Source organism: Chrysemys picta, chromosome 9 (genome assembly GCF_011386835.1).
Source record: "Chrysemys picta bellii isolate R12L10 chromosome 9, ASM1138683v2, whole genome shotgun sequence".
NCBI lineage: Eukaryota > Metazoa > Chordata > Testudines > Emydidae > Chrysemys > Chrysemys picta.
In genome coordinates this window covers 56,925,525-56,940,531 of record NC_088799.1, presented here as the reverse complement: position 1 = coordinate 56,940,531, position 15,007 = coordinate 56,925,525, and positions in this window count along the sequence as shown.

Below are 15,007 nucleotides of genomic sequence, written 5' to 3'. Positions count from 1 at the left end.
GCCAGTGATGCCATGGTAATCCAGTACTGACCCCAACGACTCCCGTCACTCCAAAAATCCACAAATGGGAACACTTATGTCCTGCATACAGTGAAGAGGATAATATTGCTGAATATCTGACTAACATCAAAAGGATTTGTGTAATACATGAAATCACTGATGATAGAGTTCCTATCCTGATTGCGAAATTAACTGGTAAAGCTCGAAATGTATTCAATGGAATGTCTATTGAAAATGCTTTAGACTATTGGAAATTTTGAAATACTGTTTTGCAAGTTTTCAGATTACCTGTAAAACATATAGAATTAAATTTAGAAATCTTAAAAGGGATATTAGTATGAGTAATGGGGACTATGTAAACAAAATGAAAGATTTGTTCGGAAAATGGGTGCGGGGTAAAGAGGTGGCGAGTTTTGAAGGAATGCTTGATCTCGTTGCTCAAGACCATTTCCTAAGCACATGTAAGGCTGAAGTAAAGCAGTCTCTATGGGATAAAAATGTAGACTGTGGATGAGATGGCTTTTTAAACTGACGCCTTTGAACAGACGTAGGAGTCTATTGAGGGCAGGCCCCAGAAAGAGGGATTTAAAACTGGTGGAAAGGGACGATCCCATTCTGTCCCTGGGATGAGAGAAGGGGGATTGGGAGCCTAAACAGTCTCTCACCCAAAAACATCCGTCTACTGCTCACCCTCATCCCAAATCTCCTGTAAAAACAGAAGAGCCCAAAAGGTGCAATCAGTGTAATTCCACTGATCATGTGAGGTATAAATGCCCTATGCTAGGCGGAAGCAGGCAACCAATAGCTCATGTTAGTTCTGCTGTTCTCAACACAGGAATACACACACACACACACACACACATATGGAATTGAAACCTATCATATTGGTTTTGTGCGATTAGCCTCTACAGAACAAGATATGGAGTATGTTAAGGTTGTCAAAATTAATGGCAGGGAGTACTTGGGGCAGAGGGATAAGGGGTTCCAGATCTCTCTGGTTAAGCAGAGTGTGGTCCCAAAGGCCAGTATGTTACCTGGCAAAATGGCAGCGATTGTGAGAGAAAGTGGATGCCTTGCACCACTAGCTAAAATCCATGTACTGTGCGAAGGTTTGGAAAGTGTTTTACCGGGGGAGGGGGGAGAATGGAACACCCCTTAGTCAACCTACTTCTTGATTTTTTTCCATGTAGCTCAGGTTAAACTATTTGCCTGCAGCAGGAGGGAGTTTTATGCTGGGACCCCCAAGGGAAAGGGTAAGGTCTCAGGAACTGCTGAGAGAATGGGAGAGAGTCTTCTTGATACTTCTGCAGCGGGGGGAGCCAAATGCTTCCAGGTGGTGGGGGGGTTGAGACCAACTCCTGCACTGCAGCTGGAGGCAACACCACATCAGGAAGGGATGGTGGTGTAATGCCTGCCAGGGAGAGAGCTGTCCAGGTTGTTAGCTGCCAGCAGGGTGCAGCTGAACCAAATGTTCAGGACAGAAAGGTAATGCCTTTTAGATTAAAATTCCACGAGAAATTTGTCACAAGAACTGATAAGTATTGACTTTCTCGTTTTTGTTATTTTCAGGAAGTGACCTACCAGGAATGCTTGAAACAGAGAATCCTAACTACTTTAAAACAAAGAAATTTGTCAAAAGCGCTTTTAAATAATGATTTTTTTTTCTAATTTTAACAAAAACTGAGATTCCCCCCCCCCAAATTCTTAATGCCCCTTTCAATTTGTGCTTCTGTTAAAAAATTAAAACTCTTCTCTTGGGACAACTAAAAATAAGCGAGTATACAAAGTCTATAGGCCCCTAGCAGAATTAATTGACTATTGGTCATAAGTTTAGTACTTTTCACCATATAAGGAGAAATAAAGTATTAAAATCGTCTGAGTGCTCTAAAGACAGCTGTGTGATGAATGGACTGATATGGAAAACATCAGCTCCAATGTGGAGGGGGAAAAAAGGCCATCCACCACATGCAAATAACTGTACGAAAAACAACATACCCGCCCAGAGATATATTTTTCCTAAAATACTTAAGTAGCTTTCGGAAAAATAAATGAATATGCACATATACATGTCCAAACAATTGTAATTTATGTATATAGGATTTTTTTTGTAGACTCAAGAATAGAAATAATGTACAGCTGTCTCTATTATTTACTGGGCCTAAGCATACTAGAAACACAAATAAGGTATGTGACATTCTGGTGTTATCCAGACCGGTGATCTGCTAGGTCACTCCAATCCAACCCAGCCGTACTCTGCTCTGCTGTGCGAACTCCACACTCCTCGTATCTTGAAGCACAGCCTCTGGCATGTAAGGTGCTCCTTGGATCGTGCAGCCAAACAACACTAGCCAATATCTCCGGTCCCAGACACAACACTAGGAACCTCTGTCTTGCAGTGTCCAGTTATGCCCGCTGGACGCTGCAAGTTTATATGAGTTCATCACTTTAACAAAGAAATTGATCTGTACCAGGCTTGTTATCCCAAGGGGAGTCTCTGACACGCTTAAAACCAAACACATTGCTTCAGGTAGAATAAACAAACACATTTATTAACTATGATTATAAGTCAAAGCACAATAAATCAGATTTGGTCAAATGAAATAAAAGCAAAATGCATTTAAAGATGATCTTAACACTTTCAGGGCTCTTACAAAGTTAGCTGCTTCTCACCACAGGCTGGATTGTTGACTTTAAGCCAGGCTCCCCCCTTTGATCAGCATGTCAGTCTCTTGCTGGTGATATCTGTAGCTGGAGGTGGAAGAGCGAGAGAATGGCAAATGTCTCTCACTTTTATCATGTTCTTTGCCCGTCCCCCTTCAGATTCAGGTGAGAATTATCTCATCACAGTCTCTAACAGGGAGGAGTGATAGCTCACTGGTGTGAGCTTTGGCCTGCTAAACCTAGGATTGTGAGTTCAATCCTTGAAGGAGCCACTTAGGGATCTGGGGCAAAATCAGTACTTGGTCCTGCTAGTGAAGGCAGAGGGCTAGACTCAATGACCTTTCAGGGTCCCTTCCAGTTCTATGAGATAGGTGTATATCTAGTCCAACGGAACCCTTGTTGTTTTCTAGGCTAGTGTCCTTTGTTCCTCTAAAGATGGGCTGGGTTTGTCCCATATATGCTCTGATAAGGTGTGAACTGACCCTCTGCGTCTGGAGTATTTTTTTGCCAGGACTTGCTTTCAGCCATGAGGACACATTTTCAGCCTCGTACCTATATGCATGAAATTACAACCTATAACATTACTATAACAACGATTATTATAAGAACTCAGTGCATCATTCATTCTGACACTTATCAGATTGGGTTTCCTTTCCAGGGTTTCAGGCACTCCCAGCAAAACTCAAAAAACTTCCCCTTCTGTGACTGACAGATGACACAGCGCACTCACAGATTTGTTAGATTTTTCATTTTTTTACCAGGCTTTTGCAACTTGGACACTTAGAGAAAAAAACAGGAATTTTAGAAATTCTGTGGTTACGAATTTGAGGGGCTGCATGGCCTACTGGGTTGGTCTTCCCTTTCTGGTCATCAGGTGAGGTCTGGCCCAGGTTGGTGGCAGGCAAACATCTTTCTTGCCAGGTGTATGGGAATACCTGTCTAATTCCCGGGGGACAGGTTTGTAGCAGTCTGGGCCTCAAGCCCAAGGATTAAATGGAGGCCAAACCACTAATCCACAGGTTTCTGCAGATATGGGGAGACCCACTATAATGGGTCAGTGGGTGCAGGAGCTATTCATGCATCTGTAGGAAGCAAACTGCCACACTGAGACTGTAGGGTTATCAAAGGATCAAACTCCAAACATTTGGAATCCATCAGCTTAAATAAAGCTTTTCTCCACCCAAGCTGTTCTGAAGAGAAAAGGTGAGGCATTATCCCACCAACAGCACTTAAAGCACAAGGAAAGGCTTGCTCCCAGCCAGCAGCGCTGCAAGCCTATCTGGTCTTTTAAGCTTTCCTTAGGGCCTCTTGTGTAAAAACTTTAGATCTGTGCCTTAGGGGTTTCCAGGGGTATCTCCATAGCTGGGGCAGGTCTCATCTAAAGAGCATTTACTTTCAGGATGTAATTGAGCTTAAAGCTTTTCCTTGGCACCCAACTGACATTTTCTCCTCTAAGCATCCTGTCCCTTGTCACTTCCCACAGCCAGTGGACTGCCTGGATGCTTTAGGACAAGTTCAAAGGGTTAAAAAAACAGACTTGATGGCGGCAGCGGCGGTGATCTCTTTCACAGGTTTTATTTTTCATGGATCCTTTGGTGGCTGAGGAGTCCAGTTCTTGAGCCACAGGCCCGTTGGCAGATATTGAAGGTAGTGTTGGAAAACAGTGTTGGGCTGCATGATGATAGTCTTTCCTTTCTTTTCTGGTGTTTTTCTGCGACCAGGGCAAGGTGATTTTCCTCAAAAATGGACATTCCCTCTCTGACAAGTCTTTACCAGTTATCCCTATCCTGGGCTGCTCTCTCCCAGTGTGTGATGTCGATGCCACATCTTTTGATGTTTATCTTGAGGATGTCCTCAAAGCGTTTCTTTTGACCTCCCCGTTTCCTTTCTCCTTTGGTGAGTTGGGCATACACCAGTTTTTTGGTAAGCGTACATCAGACAGACACCATGCCCGTGCCACCTTAGCTGGTGTTGGATAATCAGGGCCTCAACACTGAAGATGTTGGCCTCTGTGAGGATGATCCTCCCACTTTATGTTGAGGAGCTTCTAAAGAAAGTGCTGGTGCTGGCGTTCCAGGTTTTTCAAGTGTTTTCTGTAGGTCACCCAAGTCTCAGAGCCATAGAGGAGAGTTGGGATTACCACTGTTTTATAAACTAAAAGTCTAGTGTGTGTTCTGATGTTGTGAGTGTTGAACGCGCAGTGAGACAGTCTGCCAAAGGCAAGGCCTGCACAGCGAATTCTGTGCTGAATCTTGACATCTATATCTGCCTTCTGTGAGAGATAGGTAAAGTGTTCTACATTTTCCAGTTCTTCTTTGTCGATATAGACTGGGTTCTCAAACTGGGGGTCGGGACCCCTAAGGGGGGTCACGAGGATATTACATGGGAGGGGGTCGCGAGCTGTCAGTCTCCACCCCAAGCCCCGCTTTGTCTCCAGCATTTATAATGGTGTTAAATGTACAAAAAAGTGTTTTTAATTTACAAGGGGGAGGTCACACTCAGAGGCTTCCTATGTGAAAGGGGTCACCAGTACAAAAGGTTGAGAACTAGTGATATAGAGCTTCCTTGTTGGGTCTGATGATTGACCGGGGGACTGGCTGGTGGAGAACTTTTGTTTTGCTGATGTTCAGAGTTAGCCCTAGGCTTTTGTAAGCTTCAGAGAAGCAATTAAGGGTGTTTGATGATCCTCCTTTGAGTGTGCAACTATTGCACAAGCATCTGCATACTGGAGTTTGGTTACTGTTGCCAATATTACTTTAGTTCAGGCACAGAAACAAGAAAGGTTGAAGAGGTTGATGTCAATCCTATATTGGATGCCAATGCCCTGTGGTAGACTGTCTTGGATTAGTGTTTTCATAGCTGCTAAGAAAATGGTGGGTGCCAGTACACAGCCTTGTTTTATGCCAGTTCGGATGACAAAGGGCTCAGAGGTAGAGTCACTGCACAAGATGGAGGCAGTCATCTGATCATGGAGGAATCTTACAATGGTGATAAATTTGCTTGGGCAGCCAAACTGTGACATGATTTTTCACAGAGGCTCATAGGTGACAGAGTTGAAGGCTTTGGTCAGAGCCATAAAGGCCATATACAGCTCCTGGTGTTGTTCTTGAAATTTTTGCTGGATCTGCCTGGCTGCGAAAATCATGTCAGTTGTGCCTTGTGATGGTCTGAAGCCACACTGGGACTCTGGAAGTACTTCCCCTGCAACAGGGAGCAGGCGATTCAATAAGAGTCTAGCAAGAATCTTCCTGGCAATCGAGAGGAGGGCAATGCCTCAATAGTTGCCACAGACAGCTCTGTGTCCCTTTTTGAAAATAGTGATGATGTTAGCATTACATAAGTCAGCAGGGATTTCTTCGGTGCGCCAGATTTTGAGGAGCAGCAAGTGAAGCTTGTTAGGTTTTTTTTCTCTCATTTTCAGTACTTCAGCTGGCATGCCATCAGGGCCTGGTGATTTATTGTTCTTCATGTGTTTAATTGCTTTGCAGACCTCCTCAGATGTTGGTGGGTTGGCAAGAGTTTTCCAGGGATGGAGTTGATGGTGTTGTCACTCATAGTTGATTCTCAATTTAGAAGCTTTTGGTAGTGTTCCATCCACTGCTCTTTGATGGATTCGTTATCTTTATACTACCATGTTGCGTATACTTAAGACCCTAATAATGATGCTGTCTGTAGTCCTGTACTCCTGGTAGGGTCATCTATGGCAGTGTAACCCTTCTGCCCGTCAGAGTCGGCAGCAACAAGGGCCGGGTTCAGTATCTAGGGGTTCCTTTTCAATAACACAATGCAAAACCGGCTCGAGCCCCCACCCAGTGACCTGGAACAATTACATACCACCCCCCTGGGCGCCTCTAAGAGGCAATACTTCCCCTCTCGCAAGCACAGAGACTGAGTGTAGCAAAAGCCTTTTAATAAAGGAGGGAAACAATATGGCATTATGTGGGGAAACACCACAAACAGGATTCATAATACAAACCATGAGCAAAAGACCCACCCCCAAGTAAGTTTGGCAGTGTCCTTTTCCCCTCAGGGTTTTAAGTCACCCCTCCCACAGTTTCTGTCCTTGGTCAGTGCAGCCCCAGAGTTCAGAAGATCATCTGCAGAGTTTACCTCCCAGCCAGAGTGGAAGGGGGGGAGGTATGGAGGCACCTTACATGCTCTGTTGCTTGGGTCGACGCCCGATTGCCATGCCTCTCTGCCAGCCATCCTGCTAGCCGCTCACCATGTCTTCAGCCTCCCCCCCCCCCCCCCCCGCACACTTAAAACAGCTCTCAGTGACTTCAGATTTTAGTAACTTTAGCACTTTAATGATTTCAGCTGTTAGTAGGGGAGCCTCAGTGTTGGCGCACCCAGAACCACTAGCCCAAAGTATGTCTAATACTTAGACCTAGGAATCAGCAATTTCAGCTCTGTAACATATAACAAGACTCCTAATGGAGTCAAAATTAGCTCTGTTATTATACTGTGGGGAGAGGAAGAATCAAAATGTGTTTAGGGCCCACACTACCAGGTACACATACCTGTTCCCAGCCTCTCTCTATTCACTGGGCTTTGGAACCCATGTCCCTTGCAGAGCAAGTGCTACTTAGTTGAGGGCGAGTCCCTCCATCATAAAATGCCAAGCACAGTTCTACTGTCCTTGATTCACATAACCAGGATAACAACACTTTATTACTCCTGCCCCAATAACAAAGAGACTGGGGATCCTGCAGCAGCCAAAGTGACCATTTGGGCAAGCAGTCTCATCATGATAGGCAGGGTGGGTGTGCCCATGCAAACTAGATCAGCCCCTGAACTCCTTTTTCACCACTCACCACCAGATGTCAGGGTAGAGCTCATTCTGACTCTGCTTACAGCAGTAAGGTTGAAGGTGAAGTACTAGACAAAGTGCAGTCTAGCACGGCACAACCCAGTAGAAGACCTCAATGTCAGAACAGGTGGATGAAGCAGGATCACCTCTCAATGGCTGCAAAGGTGGACGAAGGCTGCAACGGAGGAGAAACACCCGATCATCTTGGACCTCCTTGCCACCAGACACAGGTGCCTCTTCTGCCAAGATTTGTGTGGCTGCTGGTGCACATCTGCTCCTCCACATTAAACTACTCATGCGCAGGCTTCTTTCACAGGAAGAACTTTTTCCCCACCCCTACCCATAAAAGTCCTGCGGCGATGAGCGAGTGGTGACAGGGATAGGTGAAGTGATCACCAGGAGTCCCTAGTCAGAGATGCACACACAGGCGGTGACCGCAAGATGGTTGTCATCCCTGTACTGGGATGGGGGGCATTTTCAGCAGCAGTGGTCATGATTGAGCAGGCCTTTTTAGGAACCCTTCTGCTCACCCCATACGGAGATGGGGCTAAAAAGGGGATATAGGCTATATCCCATGATACCTGACTGGAGAACTGTGTCCAGAGGGATCACTCCCAATGTGGTCAAAACCAAAAATGTTTCTTGCAACTTGGCATGTCTGTACCCTACTAGACGGATCAAAAAGTGAAAGACCCAAACACAGAACAGCAAATGTTGCTCGAGAACTCTCGAGGTACTACATTGACATCACTGCTCTCAGCAAAACAAGACATGCAGATGAAGGCCACTTGAGGGAAGAGAGCGGTGGTTGCACTTTCTTCTGGAAAGGAAACCAGCAAGTGACAGGTGTCGGCTTTGCAATCAAAAACCTGCTAGCCAACTGCCTGACTGAGCTCCTTGTTGTTATCAACCGGCATCTTATGACCCTCCACATCCAATTGGTTAATAAGTCATTTGCCACTATGATTAATGCATATCCACCAACTCTTGATGCTGAAAAAGAACAGAAAGAATCCTTCTAAACTGACCTTGATAACATTTTGTCATCCATTCCAAAAACAGATGAGATAATCCTTTTAGGAGACTTTAACACAAGAGTTGGCTGAGATGCTAACATATGGAGTAGCAACATTGGGAAGGAAGGAGTGGACAAGACAATTCCAATGGCATCCTTCTACTCAGCAAATGTGCGCAAACACAATCTTCAGACAAAGCAACAAGTACAAAACAACTTCCCCACTCAAAACAGTGGCACCTCCTAGACTGTGTCATTGTAAGAACACAGGATTGAAGAGATGTCTAAATCACCCATGTCATGAGAGGAGTCAATGATTGCTGGACTGAACACCGCCTCGTGAGGTCAATCATGTCCATCAGGATTGCACTGAAATATAGAACGCAATCCAAATCTCACAGACCGCAAATACAACTTCAAAAGACTTCACTCCTCAGTGCACCAAGAGAACTTCCAAATACTCCTCAGTGAAAAACTGGCCATATGCACACCTGGAAATGACAGCACAAGTGTCAAAGAAGACTGGGAAGCCCTAAAACAGACCATCCATGAGGTTTGTGAGGAATCCATTGGCTTTGCTACCATCAGGACTGGTTTGACAACAACAACATTAAGATTACAGCCCTTTTGGACCAGAAGAGAAAAGCTTTCTGTGACTGACAAAACCAACCACTATCCAGTCAGAAGCAGCATTCTTTCCATCAAGTTCAAAGGAGGATCTGAGAAATCAAAAACAAAAGGGTTGGAAAGACTTTGGCCTGCTTGGCCTCCATAAGGCTGATGAGTGACATCTGGTAAGTTTTGGGCATATGTATAGGAACTTTTATTGTTTTGCGTATGCTTTCTCTGAAATGCTTTTACTTTAAGAATAAAGCTGCTTGCTTAGAAAGAGTTGCATAGTAACTTGTAATTGCTGGGAATATGCTGTTCATAGCCATCAGTGAAAAGCAATGCAGAGGTGCTGGCAGTTAGGCAGGGTGGCTTGCTGGGGATATCACAGTGTAAGGCAGGCGGCTGGGCAGCTTTAAAAACCTGGTCATAAGGAAGTGGGACATGGGTACCTTCCCAGAGACTCCACTATCTCGCTCTTTGTTCTCGTGCCACAGGGACCAAGGCCAACAGTGTGGTAATGCCAATCAGTTTGACAGAGCCATGTGTTTAAATACTAGATGGATGCCAGTGGAGATGGTTGGATTGCCAGACTCTGAATCAATGAGGGGGTTGAATACAACTGTAAACTACCCAGGTGATGGCTGAGATCATTGTATGAGCTGACAATGAATCCATCATTGTATATTATTTATTATAGAGGCACTGGGCCTTTATAGTACTGCATAGGAATCCCCAGATTTCTATTTAGATAAGGGTGCCATTTGGGTATATATTTTAAAGACTCAGTTGAATAGTGCTATGATTGTACATTCACTGGGCAGCACAAATATGACATGCTGACGGGTGAACTGATGGGGAGAAGAGATTTGAACAGGAGTCTCCCATCTTTCGCATGACTGTTAATGCTGGACAATCAAGGCATCCAGCCCCCCAATCTCCCACTAAAGGATTCCCTCCCTGTTTATAACACCTGTAGATCAGTGATGCTGAATTCTGTGGCAGCAGCCAGAACTTTTAAAATAGGGATGTTTTGACAGAAATGAATACAAACATGTTGGTTATTTTGATACAAAATTGAAAAGGGCCCTTGTCGTGATTGTAATATCCAATTACTACAATACAAGTCAGTAATAAAAGTACAATGTGGCCGCAAAATACGCAACAGTAGTGTGTATGTGTGTGTGACATTCCTCAGGATACAATGTGAACAGAAGGACAGCTGTGTCCCCTCAAATCTTCTACCTGGGGAGAGCAATCATGCCTGGTCCTGCTCACACACAGTCTCTAATATGCAAAAATCACTCCCATCTGAATTGTAGGCATGTCATAATATTACATTACAGGGTGACAGCAAATTCACAGTTCCAGGCTTGTCCCCAGAAAAATGTGTCTTGTACTGCCCAGCTCTTTCCTTCTGTGCATTACAAGCTCATAGAAAGTCTGTTATTTCAATAATAGAAAATGATATGCACAAATCATGTAATCCCAAATAGAGGTTCCCAAACACTTCACTCCAAACATACACTGGTTTAGATAAAACAATAAAACAAGTGAATTAACAAGAGAAAGATTTTAAGTGATTACAAGTCATGAGGCATAAAAGTCAGAATTGATTACAAAGAAAATAAAATATAAAACACAAACTAAATGAATTCAAAGCAAAGGCTTTTCTGATCTCATGCTTTTTGCTGAAAGCCTCCCAGTCAGGAGTCCGCCCCCAGTTCAGTGTTTCTTCAGGTGTTGCTGCCGTGAGCAGAGAGGAATGGAGGAGATAGGTAATTTGTGTTGAGTGGCCTCTATTCTTATATCTTTCTCTCCTCTTTGAGGATTATCTCCAGCTGGGGTACAGGCGACAGGAACCCTCAACTGTTCCCTTGCCTAAAAGGTAAATTTGTTGTTCACACCCTACTTCCTGTCAAAGAGTGCACGTTTACCCAGGTGATAGTCTATTTGATTATACTGACACCTAGCTGAGGTGCTTTTTGTCTCTGAGGAACTGTTTTGGGCTATTTTTCTAACATTGGAACATGTCACAACAATTCATAGAGTAGAATCTTATAATTTTACATACAAGGTTGCCACACATATTTTACCAGGACAATAATGTTTAGCAGATTATGAGTTTTCAAATGATACCTTACAAGGCATACTTTGTACAAAATTTATCATTGTCTTGTAAATGTGATGAACATGGGGTACAGGCTGTCACAATGTGTGCAAATGTTTGTCTATGCATACAAAACAGCACTAATTTCATTGTTACAATTAACATATAAATTGTAAATATCCTAATGGCATGTACACTTACATGTTGGTCTGTGTTTCAGGCAAAGATAGCAAAGGAAGATGCAGGGGCTGTAGGAAATCAAATTCCACTCCTGAGATTTATATTCTGCAGATAAATGTGCTTAAATGAGAGCAGATAAAAATAATAATGTTCGAAAAAAATCAGTGCAGTTGGTTTTATTAAGAAAATTATAGCAGAATGAAATTAAGATGAGGAAAGGAAGTTAAATCAGTTTCTTTAAATGTAGCCAAAACATAAGATTTCAGTGAGTTTTTGGAAGGAAAACTGTATCTTCAAATAATTAGAAATGTCAGACAGTAACGTCCTTGAGTTTCTTGTTTGCTTTTAAAGTATGGATCTTTTATTATAAACAGGAATTTCCAGACACAAATGTTAAGGTTGAGCGTATTTATCAGTAATTCAACCTGAAACACATGGTATGGATGGTGTAGTTATCACAAAAACAAGTTGTCAAGGCTGATTCCCCACTCTGGCACTTCAAGTGCAAAAGGTGGGGGCCCCACAAGTATTTTAAAAATTAATACTGGCCACTCCAGGTTTGTATTAAACTAAAATTAAAATACCTTTTCTCTGACCTTGGCTTGGACACACACACACACACACACACACACACACACACACACACGAGCTGAGAAAGAAAACAAGGAAATTAGCTGTTGACACCAGGTAATTTAACAACATATGCAACAAACCTCTTAGAACACCAAAAATCCAATCCTGTTCTTAACAAAGGGTAAATTTTATTAAAAACAAAAAGAAAGAAAATACATCTGGAACTTAGGCTTTTGCTAGATTTTAAAAGAGCAATTCCAAAAATTAAGCACCCAAAATAGCTCTCTTGAGGTTCAGCTTAAAGGTTACAAGCAAAACAAAAGCATCTGGGGTTAGCACAGAAGAGACCACAAGCCTTACAGAAAATAAAATAAATAAACCTAATCACGTCTATCTAAACATTCCCTGTCCCAATGAATCCTTCTAGGTATGGACAATGATTTTTCATACCTGGTCCAAACATTACACAGCATTGCAGCTGCCCCCATCTCTTCAGCCCGGAGAGAACAACAGAGAGACAAAGGTGAAGCTTTTTTCCCATTTTAAAAAGTTCTAGCCTTCCCATTTACTCTTTTGGTCAGGTGCCCACTCCCTTTCCTTTACCTGGGGAACTTTTTTTAACCCTTTACAGGTAAAGCAAGCAGCCACCAAGAGGGACTTTGTAGCTAACTGGCTGGCTGGGTGTCCATAAAAGGGAGCTACCTCCCCCCTTCATTTATCACACAAGCAATATAAATGCAGGAAACTGTGAGGTGCAGTTAAACTTGAGCAATCCAAAGATGTGAAGGCTCACCTGGCCAACCTTCACACTGCAGTGATGCCACAAGGAAAATAAAAATCTGTCTTTAAAAATCAGTTACAGCTAATTGGGGACTAAAAGCAAATGCCTTAATCAGTCTGATGGTTGCATGGTGTCACTCCAGGACAGAGCTACAGTTATTCGGGTGCCCTAAGACGATACCACATTTGCAATGCTCTTGCCAGTTAGGAGCATTAGGCTGCAAATACTCAGAGACATGAATGTGTTGATGAACAGTGTTGCTTTGCTCTCCAGGTGGCCCAGCTCCCTGTCCTTGAATTGCTCGGTATTCCCCAAGAGGCTTCTCTCACAACATCCTTCACCAACATCCTTCAGACACAGGTACACTTGTGGCTAGTCACAGCAGCTCAACTCTCAGGTTCCCCTGTGTCGTGTGTGTGGAGGCCACAGGAGAATGTTGACGTCTGTGGTGGAAATGCACCTGAATCATTCCCCTCAGCCTAGGGCTGGCTCCAGGCACCAGCCCACCAAGCTTGTGCTTGGGGCGGCACCTGGAGGGGGGCAGCGCAGTGCGGTGCTCTGGCTCCGGCCGCCGGGGAGAGTGGGGCCACGGCAGGGCTCGCCGCCCTCCCCCCGGCGCTCTGGCCGCCAGGGAGAGTGGAGCCCCGGCCGGGCACTCCGCCCTCCTCCCAGGGCTCCGGCCACCCTCCCCCTCCAGCGCCCTCCCCCTGGCCGCCGGGGAGAGCAGAGCCCCGGCCGGGGCTCACCGCCCTCCCCCTGGGGCTCCAGCCGCTCTCCCCCCCGGCGCCCTCCCCTGCCGCGCTGGAGGGGGGGGGGGGGCGGCCGGAGGCTTTTTTGCCTGGGGCGGCAAAAAAGCCAGAGCCGGCCCTGCCTCAGCCCAACTCAGTGCTTCCCCTTGCTACAGCCCTGTCTTGCAGGAAGGAGGGAGAAAATTCCCTCCGAGCAGCAGCAGAACTCCCTTCCCCAGGTGAGGGCACAGTGAACGTATGTTTGCATGGGGGGCGGGTTAATGGAGTTAGGTCTGGGCAAATGAGTAAATGATGGGGTGTCCAAAGCAATGAGAGAAGAGACTGCTAAGGAGACAGACTGAAATAAATTTCCCCTTAGAATCATAGAATATTAGGGTTGGAAGAAACCTCAGGACGTCATCTAGTCCAATCCTCTGCTCAAAGCAGGACCATCACCAACTAAATCATCCTAGCCAGGGCTTTGTCAAGCTGGCCTTAAAAACCTCTAAGGATGGAGATTCCACCACCTCCCTAGGTAACCCATTCCAGTGCTTCATCACCCTCCTAGTGAAATAGTGTTTCCTAACATCCAACCCCGACCTCCCCCACTGCAACTTGAGACCATTGCTTCTTGTTCTGTCATCTGCCACCACTGAGAACAGCTGATCTCCAGCCTCTTTGGAACCCCCCTTCAGGTAGTTGAAAGCTGCTATCAAATCCCCCCTCACTCTTCTCTTCTGCAGACTAAATAACCCCAGTTCCCTCAGCCTCTCCTCGTAAGTCATGTGCCCCAGCCCCTTAATCATTTTCTTTGCCCTCTGCTGGACTTTCTCCAATTTTTCCACATCCTTCTTGTAGTGTGGGGCCCAAAACTGGACACAGTACTCCAGATGAGGCCTCACCAATGCTGAATAGAGGGGAATGATAACTTCCCTCAATCTGCTGGCAATGCTTCTACTAATACACCCAATATGCCATTGGCCTTCTTGACAACGAGGGCACACTGCTGACTCATAGCCAGCTTCTCGTCCACTGTAATCCCCAGGTCCTTTTCTGCAGAATTGCTGCTTAGCCAGTCGGTTCCTAGCCTGTAGCGGTGCATGGGATTCTTCCTTCCTAAGTGCAGGACTCTGCACTTGTCCTTGTTGAACCTCATCAGATTTCTTTTGGCCCAATCCTTCAATTTGTCTAGGTCACTCTGGACTCTATCCCTATCCTCCAGTGTATCTACCACTCCCCCCATCTTAGTGTCATTGGCACACTTGCTGAGGGTGCAATTCATCCCATCATCCAGATCATTAATAAAGATGTTGAACAAAACCGGCCCCAAGACCGACCCCTGGGGCACTCCACTTGATACCGGCTGCCAACTAGACATCGAGCCATTAATCAGTATCCATGGAGTCCAACAATCTAGTCAGCATTCTATCCACCTTATCGTCCATTCATCTAATCCATACTTCTTTAACTTGCTGGCAAGAATACTGTGGGAGACCGTATCAAAAACTTTGCTAAAGTCAAGATATACCACATCCACCGC